This window comes from Balaenoptera borealis (genome assembly GCF_965194805.1).
Source record: "Balaenoptera borealis genome assembly, contig: HAP1_SCAFFOLD_754, whole genome shotgun sequence".
NCBI lineage: Eukaryota > Metazoa > Chordata > Mammalia > Artiodactyla > Balaenopteridae > Balaenoptera > Balaenoptera borealis.
The window spans coordinates 210,289-223,445 of record NW_028123447.1 but is presented as its reverse complement, the minus strand read 5'-3'; the positions used below and the strand labels follow the sequence as shown (position 1 = coordinate 223,445).

The following is a 13,157-nucleotide window of genomic DNA, read 5'->3' as shown; positions in this document are numbered from 1 at the left end:
TGACTGGTTTGAGATAATACCTCTTTGTGGTTGAATTTGCATGTGTCTCATAATCCGTTGAAATTGAGCTTTAAGGCACGTGCTTTTATTTTTCAATCTGTGATTACAGCTTAGTTCTTCAAAGTGTTTTCTTAAAGTATGTGTCACATTTTGAAATGCTTTGGCCATTTACCTCCCTCTAAACATTTTGAGGGCAGGTTTCATTTACAGCCCTGCCGTACTTGTTCATATGAAGTGAGCATTAGCACAGGTTTTAAAGCTGCTTTTGCAGGTAATGGCCAGAGGACGGCAGCCTTTCTACGTTCCCCACTCTGGTAACTAGGGAAACAGCCCTCCCGGCCAGTGGTGTTCCTCGGTTATAAATTAGAGTGGAATGTGCCCGGATAAACCCACAAAAGCGGATGTCTCCTTACTTTTGTTTGTTTTTTAAATTTAATTTATAGTTTTTATTGGAGTAATATTCCATTGTGTACATAGACCACTTCTTCTTGGTGCATTCCTGTATTGATGGATATTTTCGTTGCTTCCAAGTGTTGGCTATGGTAAATATTGCTGGAGTGCAGGATTGCCAGCCTGTGACTTTTTGATTCTCATTTCTCAGGGGTTACGCCCAGCACTGGGTGTGAATGATTGACCTGTAGCTCAATGTTCAAAGCACCTCCATTGTGTTTTCATTAGTGGCTCTTACCACGTCCCCCATAGAAGAGAGGGTAAGCATCTCTCCACAATCACTTCAGCATTTATTGTTTGCAGCATTTTTGCTAATGGCCATTCTGACTGCTGTGAGCTGGTCGGTTTTTGTAATTTGGGTTTGCATGTCTTTAAAAATTCCTAAAATTCATCATTTTTCCTCGCCTTTTTGTTTTCTGTTAAAAAAAATGTGAGTACAATATACCTCTTGAAATTGTCATCTTGAAAGGTTGCCCTCTTTTGAAATTTTGGTCGATTTTCGACCCCAGGAACTTTTGGAGGGCAGGTGTCATTTAAATAAATGCAAGTTTGGTGAATATTTAGTGACCTTTAGCAATGTGTTTAAAGCTGCTGTTGTGGGAAATGGCCACAAGGAGGCATCATTTCTCCGTTCCCAAATCTGGGTACCAAGGCAGCAGCAGAGCCTTCCAGGAAGTCATGTTCCTAGGTTTTAAATTAGAATGGAATGTGCCAGGAGAAACCCCCATACGTTTATGTCTCATTACTTCTTCTTGGTTTTTTTTTTACTTTTTTTAATCGGGGTAAATTTTAGAATATTGTTTGTCCTAGGTGTACAGAATCTGGTTCATTTGTACATTATATATGTCTATCCTTGTACAGATCCTCTTCCCATGTAAAATATTACAGAGTGTTCTGTAGACCTCCCTTGCTATATGGTCGGTCTTTTTGATAAATGTATATAATATGTATTTGTATACGTATAGTAACACTAATCTTAATTTATCCATTCCCCCCACCTTTCCTTTTACATGAGCATAGTTTGTTTTCTAATTCTGTGAGCGTCTTTCTCTGTGGAAATATGTTCATTTGTGTCAGTTATTAGCTAACCCCTGTAAGTGATATCATAGGACATAGGTCTTTTGCTTTCCGACTTACATCATGTTTGGTGATTATCCCCAGGTTCACCTGTGGTGCCTCAAAGAGCAGTGTTTCATTGTTTTCCATGGCTAATATTCCATTGTGTACATGGACCACTTCTTCTTTATCCATTCACCTGTTGAAGAACATTTTGGTTGCTTCACTATCTTGGCTATTGTGAATAAGGCTGCTGTGCAGCTTTTGCAGCCTATATCTTCTCGATTCTGGTCTTCTCAGGTGAGAGGCCCAGTGGTGTGCCTGCTGGATTAAATGGTACCTCAATTTTTACTTTTGAATACAGCTCCTTTCTGTTCTCATTGTTGGCTGTTACGACTTTACGTCTCACCAACAGGTAGAGGGTACACAGTTCTCTAAAGCCCCTTCAGCATTTATTGTTTGTAGACTTTTTGCTGATGGTCAGTCGACTGGTGTGCGTTGAAACCTTTTTGTAGATTAGATTGCATGAGTCTAATACTTCCTGAGGTTGAGCTTTTATTCATTTTCCTTTTTTTTTTAAAGAGAGGGAGTAAAACTTCACTCTTCATAGTATCTTCTTGAAAAATTGGCCTGTTTTGAATTGTTTTGTCCATTCCTTACCTCAGCACAATTTTTGAGGGCAGGTGTCCTTTACGGCCCCGAGTCCTTCTGAATGTTAATGACCATTAGCTGTGGGTGTAAAGCCGCTCTTGCGGGAAACGGCCACAAGGCGGCAGCATTTCTCCTTTACCAAATCTGGTTACTAATGCAACAGAGCCTTAATGGAAGTGGTGTTCTAGGTTGTAAACTAGAATGGAATGTGCCAGGAAAAAGCCCTTTAAGTTTATGTCTCATTACTTCTTTTTTTGGGTGGGGGGGCGGTTAAAAATTGTTTTATATGGGAAAAGTGCGTCTTACAAAAGGGCTGCTGAAAAAGACAGTGACCCCTGCAAGAATTACTTGTTTTTGCTTAACGTGAAAGTATGAGTGGTATCCAAGGAATCAAAGCAGTAGATGGACAAATCAGGGGCATCTCCAAGTTACTTTCAGGAAATAGAGCAACAAAACGCAAATTTATATTTTCTGATCAAGGAATTCTTCTAACAATTTAACTTTAGCGTATCTCGTGGATTACCACCCCTCCGTCCCCTTTTAGTGGAAAAACATGACTTACTACTGCAAACCAATTACTCCACTACAGGAAACACCTTAGAACATAGTTTTGAATCACACCTGTCTAGCTGCAAAGCTCAGGGATGGAATGAGGCAAATACCCACACAAACGGACCCAAGAACCCGACAACAAAACCCCTCAAATGAGGACAAAGGTTTGTCAAAAAGTGCCTGGACTAGAAAGTCTAGGAGATCATAAAACATTAAATACAACTGTGTAACTGAGACCCAGTTTGTATTAATACATGAGATAACCAGATAGTTGAACCTCTATGGCTAAGCCCATTTCCCTATTTATATAGACAGAGCTAGCCCTGCTCTATTAACAGCTGCCAATATACTGCTTTGTCCTTTAAGATCTATTTGCCACACGAGGCTGAAACCAGTAAACTTGAGTTTTTCCACTAAGGCTACAGACACTGCATCTATGCAGGGATGAGAAGCTTGTTACACACACACACATACCAAGTCTATCAGCCCTTGGGAGTCAACTTCCAACTCTGCATTTATTTTATTCCGCTATATCTTTTTTTTTTTTTTAATTAATTAATTTATTTATTTATTTATTTTTATATTTATTTTTGGCTGTGTTGGGTCTTCGTTTCTGTGCGAGGGCTTTCTCTAGTTGTGGCGAGTGGGGGCCACTCTTCATCGCGGTGCGCGGGCCTCTCACTATCGCGGCCTCTCTTGTCGCAGAGCACAGGCTCCAGACGCACAGGCTCAGTAGTTGTGGCTCACGGGCCCAGTTGCTCCGCGGCATGTGGGATCTTCCCAGACCAGGGCTCGAACCCGTGTCCCCTGCATTGGCAGGCAGATTCTCAACCACTGCGCCACCAGGGAAGCCCCTATTCCGCTATATCTTTATATGTGTTCTTTCACCATTTTCCTATCAGGCTAAACACAGTAAAAATCTCAACACAGTCGCACCTGGTTCTGGTTACCCAGCAGTAGTACTTGTGTGCAATTAAACAAGAGACGAAAACCACAGAACGAGTGCACAGGGTGGGGATTCCAGGGCAGGGAACAGATATAAAAACACAGATGTGCAGAATTCACCAGAAACCTCAAGCATCCGCCTAAGTCTATAGCAGAAGGCTACATGCCACAGTTCAGATCCTTCACCTATCACCCCAATTCTTGGACCCAAAAGCAGGGCCAATGCTGTTACTTTTGAACCTGGGGTCCTCAAAAATGAGTACTGGAAATCCAGAAATGCTACCCTTGAACTGTGTAAATCTGGCTGAAAACAGATGACGCAGCAAACCTACACTCTGTCTGACCGTTAAATTCATGTTACAAGAAAACTAACTTTAAGATTCACCTTTGTAACTTATTTAAACAGAGAAAACAACATACTCCTCGGGGAAAGGTGAGGGATTGAGAAGACAGGCCCTGGGTAAAAATTATCACGACAGCACCTGGAGTTGAGAGGCCTGCCTAGAAGAGAACCACGGGCACTGCTGCCACCAGCGGGGAGGGCTGCCGTCTGAGGCTCAGCAGACCAGTTCACACGCCCAGCAAAGCTGCTATAGATCCAAGTCATAAAAATCTTCCAGCTCATCGTGAAACAAGTCCCACTCGTCTTCAGAGTCTGTCAGGTCGTCGTCCCCACCTGCAGCCAAAAGCACAAGCAACATCTCGCCCAGCTTAAAGGTGACAACCTCTTCTTCGTCGTTGTCAAAGGGGTTGCCGTTCTCTCTCTCCTCAATGAGCTCCCAGAAGTGGTTCCTTCGTTGGGCCCGGTATGTGCTTGATGTTCCCACTTTCTGTCTCTGTGGCTCCTCTCTATGGCATCAGGGTACACATGCTTGTAAACGCAGTTCCCTCCAAATGGGCAGCTCCCACGTCCTTCGTCAAAATACCTGCACACCTTGTTGCTCATTGCCTCCTTGTATTTCTGAATGAGTTTCTGCTTCTCTTCTTTCTCCTCCACCCAGTACTCACTTGGAATGACAATGTTAGATGTGATCCGGCATTCTGGGCAGTACTTTATGATCTTGCTCTCAAATTGCTTAGCACTCCTCCACTTGCGAATACACTTGAGACAGTAGGTGTGGTTGCAGTTGGAGAGGATTCCGAAGCGGTGCTCGCGGGGGTTGGCTTTCTCATAGACCACCTCCATGCAGATCCCACACACCATGTCCTTGCTGTGCTGCACAGCAAACGAGAGCTCCATGTCCTTCTCATGGGCCTCGATGCAAGATTTGATGTGTTGTGATCTTTGGGCAGCATCCACTGGATGGAAGACCTGCAGCCCACACATATCACACGCGTTTCCATGGAGATACACACAGTTCTCCCCATATCGGCACTCTCCCACTGCAGCATAGGGGCAGATCTGCTTCTTTGTTTCCACTGCAATTTGCTCCTTCTCTGATTCTTCCTTGGTCACTGAGCCCTGCAGGGGTGCTTCAGTGGAGGAAGGGGCAGTACGGCCACAGTAGGGCTGCCCAGGAACAAACTCAATGGCGTTCACCCAGTCTTCTGAACCCGCTCCTACAGTTGAAAAGTTTGAATTTCTTGACTCAGCTTCGCCCATATGCATTTCAACAATCTGTCCAACTACTGATGAGAGACTTGAGGAAGCAGCAAGGGGTGACTTTGCAGTTAGAGCTGTAGCAGTTGCAATGGCTTGCTGTGTTCATATTTGCAGCGGTCTCCGTAAATACAGTACTCTCGCTGAAAATACTTGTACACTACACCATATGGACTCTCAGAGAGGTCACGTGAGTATCGACAGTTATCTCCTTCCTTACAAACCCCATGCATGAAATACCTGCAGGTGACCTGTTTGATCCAGCCGCCGCCGCTGCCGTCGCTGCCAAATCCCGTGCCTGCAGGGACGGGGAGGTGACTGTGGGGATAGGGGTGGGGGAGGCCGCTGCCACCGCCGCCCCTGCCGCTCCTGCTCTTGAAGTTTTGGCTGTTGTTCCCGGACCTGCAGCCTCCGCCATTACTGTTTATCCCACACAGCAGTGGCGCCGGAACTTCCGGGATCACATAATTCCGGTCCGGCTGAGGGGGGAGAAGGCGGCGAGGCGAAGGGTGGGAAGGGGGAGGACACTGAGGCGCCCGCTCACTCCCCTCTGGCCCGCGTCGTGTCTCTGAGTGCTCTCGCCGCTCGAACTGCGGGCCGGAGCCCGAGCACCCCCTTCTCATTACTTCTTGTTCATATTTTTAAGTAAATTTTTATTTTTTATCACAGCAAATTTGATTACAAGATTTTGTTTGCTCTAGGTGTGCAAGATGTGGTTCTTTCACACATATACATATATCTCTTCTTCTTCGTATCCTTTTCCCATGTAGGTTATGACACAATGTTGAGTAGTCTTCTCTTGGTATTCTGTAGGTCTTTGGTGATTCTGTATTTCACATGTGTTTGTATATCTCTGTTAACCCCAATATCGTAATGTATCCAATCCTCACACCTTTCCATTTAGTGAACCATCAGTTTGTTTAATGAATCTGTGATTGCCTTTCTCTGTGGAAATATCTTCATTGGTATCAATTTTTTGGTAACACCTACAAGTGATACGATAGGATATGTGTCTTTCGCTTTCTCACTTACTACAAGTTGCGTGATTCCTTCTAGACTCATCTATGGTGCTGCAAATGGCATTGTTTCATTTTTTCGCTAGCTAAGATTCCATCTCTACATGTAGCAGTTCTTCTTTGTCCCCCCATCTGTTGGTGGACTTTTTGGTTACTTCCATATCTTGGCTATTGTAATACTGTGCAGTGCAGTTTTGCCTGCCTGTGTCTTTCCAGTTCTGTCTTCAGAGGTTATAGGTCCAGGAAGGGGCCTGCTGGATCATATGGTAGCTCAATATTTCCCTTTTAAAGGCACCTCCATTCAGTTCTCATTAGTGGCTCTTTCCAAGTTACGTCCCTCTTAAAGTTGAGCGTATGCATTTCTCCACAACACCTTCAGCATTTATTGTTTATAGTTTTCTTGCTGATGGTTATTCTGACTGGTTTGAGATAATACCTCTTTGTGGTTGAATTTGCATGTGTCTCATAATCCGTTGAAATTGAGCTTTAAGGCACGTGCTTTTATTTTTCAATCTGTGATTACAGCTTAGTTCTTCAAAGTGTTTTCTTAAAGTATGTGTCACATTTTGAAATGCTTTGGCCATTTACCTCCCTCTAAACATTTTGAGGGCAGGTTTCATTTACAGCCCTGCCGTACTTGTTCATATGAAGTGAGCATTAGCACAGGTTTTAAAGCTGCTTTTGCAGGTAATGGCCAGAGGACGGCAGCCTTTCTACGTTCCCCACTCTGGTAACTAGGGAAACAGCCCTCCCGGCCAGTGGTGTTCCTCGGTTATAAATTAGAGTGGAATGTGCCCGGATAAACCCACAAAAGCGGATGTCTCCTTACTTTTGTTTGTTTTTTAAATTTAATTTATAGTTTTTATTGGAGTAATATTCCATTGTGTACATAGACCACTTCTTCTTGGTGCATTCCTGTATTGATGGATATTTTCGTTGCTTCCAAGTGTTGGCTATGGTAAATATTGCTGGAGTGCAGGATTGCCAGCCTGTGACTTTTTGATTCTCATTTCTCAGGGGTTACGCCCAGCACTGGGTGTGAATGATTGACCTGTAGCTCAATGTTCAAAGCACCTCCATTGTGTTTTCATTAGTGGCTCTTACCACGTCCCCCATAGAAGAGAGGGTAAGCATCTCTCCACAATCACTTCAGCATTTATTGTTTGCAGCATTTTTGCTAATGGCCATTCTGACTGCTGTGAGCTGGTCGGTTTTTGTAATTTGGGTTTGCATGTCTTTAAAAATTCCTAAAATTCATCATTTTTCCTCGCCTTTTTGTTTTCTGTTAAAAAAAATGTGAGTACAATATACCTCTTGAAATTGTCATCTTGAAAGGTTGCCCTCTTTTGAAATTTTGGTCGATTTTCGACCCCAGGAACTTTTGGAGGGCAGGTGTCATTTAAATAAATGCAAGTTTGGTGAATATTTAGTGACCTTTAGCAATGTGTTTAAAGCTGCTGTTGTGGGAAATGGCCACAAGGAGGCATCATTTCTCCGTTCCCAAATCTGGGTACCAAGGCAGCAGCAGAGCCTTCCAGGAAGTCATGTTCCTAGGTTTTAAATTAGAATGGAATGTGCCAGGAGAAACCCCCATACGTTTATGTCTCATTACTTCTTCTTGGTTTTTTTTTTACTTTTTTTAATCGGGGTAAATTTTAGAATATTGTTTGTCCTAGGTGTACAGAATCTGGTTCATTTGTACATTATATATGTCTATCCTTGTACAGATCCTCTTCCCATGTAAAATATTACAGAGTGTTCTGTAGACCTCCCTTGCTATATGGTCGGTCTTTTTGATAAATGTATATAATATGTATTTGTATACGTATAGTAACACTAATCTTAATTTATCCATTCCCCCCACCTTTCCTTTTACATGAGCATAGTTTGTTTTCTAATTCTGTGAGCGTCTTTCTCTGTGGAAATATGTTCATTTGTGTCAGTTATTAGCTAACCCCTGTAAGTGATATCATAGGACATAGGTCTTTTGCTTTCCGACTTACATCATGTTTGGTGATTATCCCCAGGTTCACCTGTGGTGCCTCAAAGAGCAGTGTTTCATTGTTTTCCATGGCTAATATTCCATTGTGTACATGGACCACTTCTTCTTTATCCATTCACCTGTTGAAGAACATTTTGGTTGCTTCACTATCTTGGCTATTGTGAATAAGGCTGCTGTGCAGCTTTTGCAGCCTATATCTTCTCGATTCTGGTCTTCTCAGGTGAGAGGCCCAGTGGTGTGCCTGCTGGATTAAATGGTACCTCAATTTTTACTTTTGAATACAGCTCCTTTCTGTTCTCATTGTTGGCTGTTACGACTTTACGTCTCACCAACAGGTAGAGGGTACACAGTTCTCTAAAGCCCCTTCAGCATTTATTGTTTGTAGACTTTTTGCTGATGGTCAGTCGACTGGTGTGCGTTGAAACCTTTTTGTAGATTAGATTGCATGAGTCTAATACTTCCTGAGGTTGAGCTTTTATTCATTTTCCTTTTTTTTTTAAAGAGAGGGAGTAAAACTTCACTCTTCATACTATCTTCTTGAAAAATTGGCCTGTTTTGAATTGTTTTGTCCATTCCTTACCTCAGCACAATTTTTGAGGGCAGGTGTCCTTTACGGCCCCGAGTCCTTCTGAATGTTAATGACCATTAGCTGTGGGTGTAAAGCCGCTCTTGCGGGAAACGGCCACAAGGCGGCAGCATTTCTCCTTTACCAAATCTGGTTACTAATGCAACAGAACCTTAATGGAAGTGGTGTTCTAGGTTGTAAACTAGAATGGAATGTGCCAGGAAAAAGCCCTTTAAGTTTATGTCTCATTACTTCTTTTTTTGGGTGGGGGGGCGGTTAAAAATTGTTTTATATGGGAAAAGTGCGTCTTACAAAAGGGCTGCTGAAAAAGACAGTGACCCCTGCAAGAATTACTTGTTTTTGCTTAACGTGAAAGTATGAGTGGTATCCAAGGAATCAAAGCAGTAGATGGACAAATCAGGGGCATCTCCAAGTTACTTTCAGGAAATAGAGCAACAAAACGCAAATTTATATTTTCTGATCAAGGAATTCTTCTAACAATTTAACTTTAGCGTATCTCGTGGATTACCACCCCTCCGTCCCCTTTTAGTGGAAAAACATGACTTACTACTGCAAACCAATTACTCCACTACAGGAAACACCTTAGAACATAGTTTTGAATCACACCTGTCTAGCTGCAAAGCTCAGGGATGGAATGAGGCAAATACCCACACAAACGGACCCAAGAACCCGACAACAAAACCCCTCAAATGAGGACAAAGGTTTGTCAAAAAGTGCCTGGACTAGAAAGTCTAGGAGATCATAAAACATTAAATACAACTGTGTAACTGAGACCCAGTTTGTATTAATACATGAGATAACCAGATAGTTGAACCTCTATGGCTAAGCCCATTTCCCTATTTATATAGACAGAGCTAGCCCTGCTCTATTAACAGCTGCCAATATACTGCTTTGTCCTTTAAGATCTATTTGCCACACGAGGCTGAAACCAGTAAACTTGAGTTTTTCCACTAAGGCTACAGACACTGCATCTATGCAGGGATGAGAAGCTTGTTACACACACACACATACCAAGTCTATCAGCCCTTGGGAGTCAACTTCCAACTCTGCATTTATTTTATTCCGCTATATCTTTTTTTTTTTTAATTAATTAATTAATTTATTTATTTATTTTTATATTTATTTTTGGCTGTGTTGGGTCTTCGTTTCTGTGCGAGGGCTTTCTCTAGTTGTGGCGAGTGGGGGCCACTCTTCATCGCGGTGCGCGGGCCTCTCACTATCGCGGCCTCTCTTGTCGCAGAGCACAGGCTCCAGACGCACAGGCTCAGTAGTTGTGGCTCACGGGCCCAGTTGCTCCGCGGCATGTGGGATCTTCCCAGACCAGGGCTCGAACCCGTGTCCCCTGCATTGGCAGGCAGATTCTCAACCACTGCGCCACCAGGGAAGCCCCTATTCCGCTATATCTTTATATGTGTTCTTTCACCATTTTCCTATCAGGCTAAACACAGTAAAAATCTCAACACAGTCGCACCTGGTTCTGGTTACCCAGCAGTAGTACTTGTGTGCAATTAAACAAGAGACGAAAACCACAGAACGAGTGCACAGGGTGGGGATTCCAGGGCAGGGAACAGATATAAAAACACAGATGTGCAGAATTCACCAGAAACCTCAAGCATCCGCCTAAGTCTATAGCAGAAGGCTACATGCCACAGTTCAGATCCTTCACCTATCACCCCAATTCTTGGACCCAAAAGCAGGGCCAATGCTGTTACTTTTGAACCTGGGGTCCTCAAAAATGAGTACTGGAAATCCAGAAATGCTACCCTTGAACTGTGTAAATCTGGCTGAAAACAGATGACGCAGCAAACCTACACTCTGTCTGACCGTTAAATTCATGTTACAAGAAAACTAACTTTAAGATTCACCTTTGTAACTTATTTAAACAGAGAAAACAACATACTCCTCGGGGAAAGGTGAGGGATTGAGAAGACAGGCCCTGGGTAAAAATTATCACGACAGCACCTGGAGTTGAGAGGCCTGCCTAGAAGAGAACCACGGGCACTGCTGCCACCAGCGGGGAGGGCTGCCGTCTGAGGCTCAGCAGACCAGTTCACACGCCCAGCAAAGCTGCTATAGATCCAAGTCATAAAAATCTTCCAGCTCATCGTGAAACAAGTCCCACTCGTCTTCAGAGTCTGTCAGGTCGTCGTCCCCACCTGCAGCCAAAAGCACAAGCAACATCTCGCCCAGCTTAAAGGTGACAACCTCTTCTTCGTCGTTGTCAAAGGGGTTGCCGTTCTCTCTCTCCTCAATGAGCTCCCAGAAGTGGTTCCTTCGTTGGGCCCGGTATGTGCTTGATGTTCCCACTTTCTGTCTCTGTGGCTCCTCTCTATGGCATCAGGGTACACATGCTTGTAAACGCAGTTCCCTCCAAATGGGCAGCTCCCACGTCCTTCGTCAAAATACCTGCACACCTTGTTGCTCATTGCCTCCTTGTATTTCTGAATGAGTTTCTGCTTCTCTTCTTTCTCCTCCACCCAGTACTCACTTGGAATGACAATGTTAGATGTGATCCGGCATTCTGGGCAGTACTTTATGATCTTGCTCTCAAATTGCTTAGCACTCCTCCACTTGCGAATACACTTGAGACAGTAGGTGTGGTTGCAGTTGGAGAGGATTCCGAAGCGGTGCTCGCGGGGGTTGGCTTTCTCATAGACCACCTCCATGCAGATCCCACACACCATGTCCTTGCTGTGCTGCACAGCAAACGAGAGCTCCATGTCCTTCTCATGGGCCTCGATGCAAGATTTGATGTGTTGTGATCTTTGGGCAGCATCCACTGGATGGAAGACCTGCAGCCCACACATATCACACGCGTTTCCATGGAGATACACACAGTTCTCCCCATATCGGCACTCTCCCACTGCAGCATAGGGGCAGATCTGCTTCTTTGTTTCCACTGCAATTTGCTCCTTCTCTGATTCTTCCTTGGTCACTGAGCCCTGCAGGGGTGCTTCAGTGGAGGAAGGGGCAGTACGGCCACAGTAGGGCTGCCCAGGAACAAACTCAATGGCGTTCACCCAGTCTTCTGAACCCTTCTTACAGTTGAAAAGTTTGAATTTCTTGACTCAGCTTCGCCCATATGCATTTCAACAATCTGTCCAACTACTGATGAGAGACTTGAGGAAGCAGCAAGGGGTGACTTTGCAGTTAGAGCTGTAGCAGTTGCAATGGCTTGCTGTGTTCATATTTGCAGCGGTCTCCGTAAATACAGTACTCTCGCTGAAAATACTTGTACACTACACCATATGGACTCTCAGAGAGGTCACGTGAGTATCGACAGTTATCTCCTTCCTTACAAACCCCATGCATGAAATACCTGCAGGTGACCTGTTTGATCCAGCCGCCGCCGCTGCCGTCGCTGCCAAATCCCGTGCCTGCAGGGACGGGGAGGTGACTGTGGGGATAGGGGTGGGGGAGGCCGCTGCCACCGCCGCCCCTGCCGCTCCTGCTCTTGATGTTTTGGCTGTTGTTCCCGGACCTGCAGCCTCCGCCATTACTGTTTATCCCACACAGCAGTGGCGCCGGAACTTCCGGGATCACATAATTCCGGTCCGGCTGAGGGGGGAGAAGGCGGCGAGGCGAAGGGTGGGAAGGGGGAGGACACTGAGGCGCCCGCTCACTCCCCTCTGGCCCGCGTCGTGTCTCTGAGTGCTCTCGCCGCTCGAACTGTGGGCCGGAGCCCGAGCACCCCCTTCTCATTACTTCTTGTTCGTATTTTTAAGTAAATTTTTATTTTTTATCACAGCAAATTTGATTACAAGATTTTGTTTGCTCTAGGTGTGCAAGATGTGGTTCTTTCACACATATACATATATCTCTTCTTCTTCGTATCCTTTTCCCATGTAGGTTATGACACAATGTTGAGTAGTCTTCTCTTGGTATTCTGTAGGTCTTTGGTGATTCTGTATTTCACATGTGTTTGTATATCTCTGTTAACCCCAATATCGTAATGTATCCAATCCTCACACCTTTCCATTTAGTGAACCATCAGTTTGTTTAATGAATCTGTGATTGCCTTTCTCTGTGGAAATATCTTCATTGGTATCAATTTTTTGGTAACACCTACAAGTGATACGATAGGATATGTGTCTTTCGCTTTCTCACTTACTACAAGTTGCGTGATTCCTTCTAGACTCATCTATGGTGCTGCAAATGGCATTGTTTCATTTTTTCGCTAGCTAATATTCCATCTCTACATGTAGCAGTTCTTCTTTGTCCCCCCATCTGTTGGTGGACTTTTTGGTTACTTCCATATCTTGGCTATTGTAATACTGTGCAGTGCAGTTTTGCCTGCCT

The 13,157-nt window shown here is 44.3% G+C and overlaps 2 pseudogenes across 2 annotated transcripts; both read right to left on the bottom strand.

Annotated features, from left to right (window-relative positions):
• Nucleotides 1-4,244: 4,244 nt before the first annotated feature.
• On the bottom strand, nucleotides 4,245-5,672 carry LOC309621624 (E3 ubiquitin-protein ligase makorin-1 pseudogene; annotated as a pseudogene). Its single transcript has one exon. The product of its transcript is annotated as an E3 ubiquitin-protein ligase makorin-1 pseudogene (transcript).
• A 5,256-nt stretch (nucleotides 5,673-10,928) lies between these two features.
• On the bottom strand, nucleotides 10,929-12,170 carry LOC309621609 (E3 ubiquitin-protein ligase makorin-1 pseudogene; annotated as a pseudogene). Its single transcript has one exon. The product of its transcript is annotated as an E3 ubiquitin-protein ligase makorin-1 pseudogene (transcript).
• Between the last annotated feature and the right edge of the window lie 987 nt (nucleotides 12,171-13,157).